The sequence below is a fragment of the Euphorbia lathyris genome, chromosome 9, assembly GCF_963576675.1.
Source record: "Euphorbia lathyris chromosome 9, ddEupLath1.1, whole genome shotgun sequence".
In the NCBI taxonomy this organism is placed as follows: domain Eukaryota; kingdom Viridiplantae; phylum Streptophyta; class Magnoliopsida; order Malpighiales; family Euphorbiaceae; genus Euphorbia; species Euphorbia lathyris.
This window is the reverse complement of record NC_088918.1, coordinates 51,217,844-51,224,417: the sequence shown is the minus strand read 5'-3', so window position 1 is coordinate 51,224,417 and position 6,574 is coordinate 51,217,844. Positions and strand designations below refer to the sequence as shown.

At 33.4% G+C, this 6,574-nt stretch overlaps 1 long non-coding RNA gene across 4 annotated transcripts; it reads right to left on the bottom strand.

Annotated features, from left to right (window-relative positions):
- Positions 1-1,983: 1,983 nt before the first annotated feature.
- On the bottom strand, positions 1,984-5,136 carry LOC136205936 (uncharacterized). Of its 4 annotated transcripts, none has more exons than XR_010676142.1 (3): positions 4,900-5,122; positions 2,414-4,604; positions 1,984-2,314 (listed from the first exon to the last, which is right to left on the bottom strand). It is a non-coding gene; the product is annotated as an uncharacterized lncRNA (long non-coding RNA). The 4 variants fall into 4 exon arrangements; XR_010676144.1 differs by having other exon boundaries at positions 1,984-2,549; positions 2,640-4,604; XR_010676143.1 differs by having other exon boundaries at positions 1,984-4,284; positions 4,507-4,604; positions 4,900-5,120.
- Between the last annotated feature and the right edge of the window lie 1,438 nt (positions 5,137-6,574).

Genomic DNA, 6,574 nt, shown 5'->3' with positions numbered 1-6,574 from the left:
ACCATATTTTGGCACAAGTTATCCATACGACTAACCCACTACAAAAACCAAAAAGTAAACAGTCAAGTTCAATTTGTGATTGTTATTAATTTACACACATATTTGTGAACTCGTATAATTAAAATCAAAATCACTTACGATCTCATTATATCAGAGAATAAATATAGTTCATAGTTTTTTTTTTGTAATTAGTTCATAGTTTTTTTTACCAGTCAGTATCAGAATGAAGAATTGATTTTCAGCCATTATTAACTAATTTAAGCTTTTGAATTAATTTTCAATTTTCATTATTGAGCATCTAGAGTATATTTTGTAAAACTTCAATCCCCTTGAAAATTAATTCATCTTCTTCCAGTGCCATTGTTCATCTGTGAAAACTCCATCCACCACCATTCCACAAATTCTCAAGTTCATATCCACGACAAGTTCAGAAAGATGACTGCTTGGGTCAACAGGTTTTAAAAGGGATTTTTACCCGTTTATTTTTGTTTACTTTTATAGATATCTCTATGAATTCTGAATTGGTTGTATCCTAATACACTTTATTTCTTAATCTTTAATACAATTATCTATTTTGTTTAGCTTCCATGTTTAGGAGTCTTTAATGTATGCGTAGCATATTGATTGAATCATTCAAAAGTCCCAATATATTCTAGGTTTATATTGTGAATCTAATCCGATTGTCTATACCGAAGACTGCAGGTATTGACGACACCAATGGACCCGAATTTCTGAACCCTTAGAGTTAGTCACAACCTGTAACAAAAGAATTGCGTGATAAGTACCCCAGGAGGATAAGTCAGTTCAATTTTTAAGTATGTTTAAGCCATATTGAATTCCTTGTAACCATAAATTGAAAGTTGTTTAAATATTTGTATTATCGTACAATTACCATCTATATTCTTGGGAATTTATGAATTGTTGTAGATCACCTTAGAACTAGAATAATATAAAACCCAATATCAATTTATCTATCGCCTAAATGACGATCCAAAACTGAGTAGTCTAGTACTTGCGGTATAAATCCTGTGGATTCGATACCTGAACTTTTCAGATTTTATTACTTCATAACGACAGAGTACACTTATCCCTTCGCGAGTCTTTGAGCGTTAGCTCGAGACACATTATTAGGATTGACTCATTTTGACACTAAACCGAAATTAACACGACATGAACCCGATAATTGCCACTAGGGATGTCAATGGGTATTATACCCGTCGGTACTTAGCATTGCCCGATCCTAATGGGACTACATGTACCCTATATAAAAGGGTACGGGATCAAAACCATTACCCGTCACGGGTATGGAAATCCCCCTAGGGTACACGGCACCCATTACCCATCATAAATCTTCTATATATTAACAAATATTATTCTTTTTTAGATGTAAGATGTGGGATTCAAACCTCAACCATTGAGTGATACATTAAGCTACTTTATTCTTATTGATTAAGGTTCAATTTGTTCAATTTTTAGATGGATGATTTATTAAATTTATACTTTATTAAATTTGTAATATTTTTTGTTTTATATATTGATTCTTAATGGGTAAGGTACCACTAGTACAGAAATGCTCACTTGTGTCGCACTTTTTCAGGTTGTTGTGTCGCACTTTTATGCGACACAACAGGGGTGCGACACAAGAACTTTGCATCGCTCTTGAGAGCGACACAAGCTACGTATCTGTTGTGTCGCACTTCTCACACGCGATACAATAGAGCGCTAACTCTTGTAACGCGCCTTTAGAGTGCGCGACACAATATATGATAATTCTTGTGACGCGCTCCAAAGATGCGCGACACAAGCTCTCCGTTTATTCTGATACATTTTGTGTCGCTCCTTCCTCACGCGCGATGCAAAATATTGATATTTTTTAAAAAAAAAATTTAGAAAATTTTCCAGCATAGCATAAAATCTTTTAATTTATAGAACCTACACATAAAACTAGTACCACATTGCATAAATACATAAATATTCAAAATATAATCACAACTTAATTTCTTCAAGAAATAGTTGCATATACATATCAATTAATTCAACTTGTCATATTCAAGTTTTAGCCAAAAAACCTAGGAAGCTATGAATAAACACTAACAACTTCCACAAAAACACTTAAACAAATATCTACCTACTTGTCATATTCAAGTTTGTAGCCAAATAAACTAGGAAGATGAACAAACACTAACAACTTCTACAAAAAGACTAATGCAAATATCTAGAGACTTGTGATTTCAACTCCAAAATAATCAGCCCAAATATCTCGAACATCATTAATCTCCTCCTCAGAATATGCCATTGATTTTGTTGCAAAATCCTTCAAAGAAAGTAAACATAAAATATCAATGTATTATAGTAGCAAATTAACTTAGGGAAAAACACGAAGGACTAGAATGAAAAAAATTGCAACTCTTACCCTTGTTAGATTCTCAATTTCAGAGTGATATTACACTATTTCAAACATGTTGCGCATTACATAAAAGCCACACTCCGTTAGCAAAATAATTAATCAAAAACACTACAAATGAACCTTTAGGAAGAGCTTTATGAACCTTCAGGATATAACCAAAAACACTACAAATGAATCAGTATGTGGAAAAAAAAAACGAATCCAAGCACATAAGGGCAAAGAACATTCTTACAGCATCTAATATCTCCTTAAGTGGAGGGTAATCATCCCAGGTGTATACATGGGGCTTATATCCGCTGTAAATCAGTTTTGGTAATCCTGGACTTGCAAAGTAACAAGAATCTCTAGGCTGAAGAGAGCACACATTATAAGATTCACAGAATTAACCAAATGCAATCTGCAGGCAACAAACATTATTCCTCAAAAAACAAGAGCTCAACAGCACATTTGCTGCCTCTATGCCCATTTTTTCAGGCCAATTCTGAATATTCTCTTATGAAATGAAGACCTCTAATCAGGAGAATACACCAGCACCTTAAAAATCTTTAAAAGAGTCAATATGAGGGCAAGACAGGTCCCTTGTGCATATCCACACAATTCAAACAAAGTATGGACTAAACACTATCCCACAAAACGGCATAGAACTAGCCAGTATTCATACATATGCACATTAAATTGAGGAATTTTAGTCTGCTGATTCAACATTAGCAGAGAATATGAATCCTAACTGCAAGAGGGGAAATTATACCTCAGGTTCAAATCATGGTCTAAAGATCAATTTAGTAATAATAATTCCCCTTCAAACTCTGACAGATATTCTAATTCAGGGATTGTGAAATTAGTTTTTTTTTTCATTAACATTTTACCCATAATCAGAAAAATAATTAACAAAAGGGAAAGAAGAAGAAAAAAGAAACCTGGAATTCTATAAACTTCTGTTAGCAAGCAATTCTCACTACAACAAATCACCACTTGCGCCACGAATTATGCTACAAAAATTCAAAATCCGTGGCACATTTCCATTTAGCCACGGGAAAAATAAATTCTAATATAAAATTATAACTTCCTAATATATTTATGCCACATGTATATCTTTTTCGTGGCTAAATCTATACATGCCACGGAAAAACTTCACTCGTGGCATAAAATCTATACAAATCTATACTGTAGGCTAGAAATAGGGAACTAACTATTTTACAAATAGATAAAGGACTAAATAGTAAATATGTCTAATATATACATGCAAAACAGAAAATATTAATTGGTTCATTATTTCACAGTTTGCAGGATCATCTTGGAAGGAACTCCAACACATAAGGCAAGCAGTAGGATTTCTGGTAAAATTTCTTGAACCTGGACCTCCAACCAATATAATGATTTTAAGTTTGGAATCCAGAATGTAATAAGATTATATGGTGCACTTATATAGGTTCTGCATCAAAAAGCTCAAAAATCTTTGGACGAGATCACGAATGAACTCTGCCCGGTAAACAACTCTGTTCCATTGTTTAAAGCCACTTCAAAACTGAAATTACTGTGTGAAAGAAAGCAAGTAAAAGAAAAGAAAAAATTTGTATTGTCACTCAAAATGAATTCAAATCTAAATGCTAAATGTACTTGATTAAGCTGAATTCTGTATAGTAAAGCAACAAAAGAGTAAAAGCTAAAACAATTGAAGACTCTTCCCTTTGACTGATGATATTACTGTTTCCTTTTTCAAATTATACATCTGCTTGACAGATATTGAGCCTTCCCCAAATATATCACATTGGGACTATGTTCTGGGATGACAAATATGGAACGCAGGGATTATCACCGGAAGTAAGAAATTTATACACGATTGATCAATTTTCAATAATGCTACATTACTCCACTCCCTGCAGAATTGAAGATTCTGTTTGAAAAACTATTCAACTTTGAAATAAACAGGTGATCAGCAAGATGAGAACACTAATGGCTGAAGATTCCATAAACATGCCCAACAATTATTCTTTCTTGCTCGAGGTTGATTCAAGGTAATAATTAGTGTCCACAGAGTTTATATAGGCATTATTAACATGCTTCTTGTAGTAAACGTATTCAAAATGACTACAGCGTACCTTTTTCAATGGAAGAGATGTTCCGATCGTTCTCCAGTATCAGCGTATTGGACGTGGATCCACCGCCGTTACTCCGTCAAAGATCAGATTTTCATTTCCTATTGCAAACAACAGAATCTCTTTAGTTTTGCAGAAACCAGCTATTTGATTGGTTTGATCCAATTAACACTATGGCTCAAATACTAATATAAATGAACTGTGTAATGTTGCAGCAACAGAAAAATCCCAATTCAAGCAACAAAATAAAAATCCCAATTCAAGCAGCAATTCATAATCCAATCCAATTCAATCTAAAATTCATCAAGCAGTAAAAACACAAGCAAAGAAAAATCAAGCAGCAAAAACGAAAACGAAAATGAAAAATCAAGCAGGAAAAATAAAACAAAAACTCACCTCCTTGCGATTCGCGTTAAACAAGCAGCGGCGAGTGACCGGTGGTTGGACTAGCAAGCAGCGACGGCGGTGGAGAGTGGCTGCTCCTCCCTCTTGTGCGGATTCCTTGCGTTTTTGCGCCGGCTGTGTGCGTGTGCGAGAGGAGGCTTTACGATGCTCGACCTAAATTCTAATTGAAGGATTGAGAAAGGTGGTGTTGTGTTATATCCTGTGGTTTATTTTTTATATATCAAAACGTTTTATATTTCTTATAATTAGTAAACGCTTGACGAGAAATACAATGGTTCAGATGGTTAAGACATTAAATAATGTTTTGATAGGTTACATTTTAATTCATTTTATTTTTAATTAATTTTTTGGGATAAGTTTATAATCAGTGAGTGGTTGACAAGAAATACAATGGCTCAGATGGTTAAAATATTAGCTAATGTTTCGATAGGTTAGAGGTTCGAACCTCCGTATTTACATTTTAATTCATTTTATTTTTAATTAAGTTCGATCCTCCATTTTTACACTTTAAGTATATATTTTTCAGTTCATTTTATTTTCAATAGGTTAGAGGTTCGAACCTCCGTATTTACATTTTAGTTCATTTTATTTTTAATTAAGTTCGATCCTCCATTTTTACACTTTAAGTATATATTTTTCAGTTCATTTTATTTTTAATTAATTTATATGGGATAAGTTTTTAAGTTTATATATATATATGTACAGGATATTTAATTTTCATCATTTTTGTAATTTTTTAGTTTTTTAAGAAATATGTAGAAACTAAGAAAAAAAAATATGAAGAAAAAATATTTATATTCAAATAGTAGTTCGTATTAGTTGTGTCGCACTATAGAAAGGAGCGACACAAAGATAACACACTACTTGTATCGCTTTTATAAAAGCGTGTCACAAAGATAAAACACTCCTTGTATCATTTTAGTAAAAGCGCGTCACAAGCTTACTCTTGTGTCGCACTGAAAGACAGGCGATACAAGAAGTAACTCATTTGTGACGCACACTCTTCAAGCGTGACACAAGTGATGACACAGAATACTTAGTTGTGTCGCGTTTAAAGAACGTGCGACACTAGTTTCTCTGTTGTGTCGCCTTCTCTTCAGGCGCGACACAAGAGGTGCGACACAAGTGAGCATTTATGTACTAGTGTACCCGTGAATTAAATGGGATGGGTATGAGATGCAAAAAAATATACCCGTTAGGGTAATGAGAGGGGTACATGTTGGTGTTATGTCCTATTAACAATTGTTGTAGGATATAAAATATTTCTACATGAATAATAAAAGAACCTCCCAAGTTTATATAGGTAATCATAAAGTGTTCATACAAGCATGAAGTGAGACTATACCTTATGATTATAAAGTAATAAGTTGATAAACTTAAATTGCCCCAAGTAAAGTATTATGTTTGGGGATTAACATATTATTGCTGAGACCTGCATGTAATAATGTCTTCTATTGCAAACAAAAAGATGATCGCACAAGCTTTAGGTATTCAAATATATAGGCAGTTACATGGATCTAGTGAAGGAGTTGGGGATCCGACTTAAGATAACAGGATGGGTGGATTTATCTAATGCTACATGTTTCATCTCAAATGTATTAGTAGGTATAAGTAATCCTAGACTCAAACAAACATTAATTAGTGATTTTGGATTATGGAGTGTGAT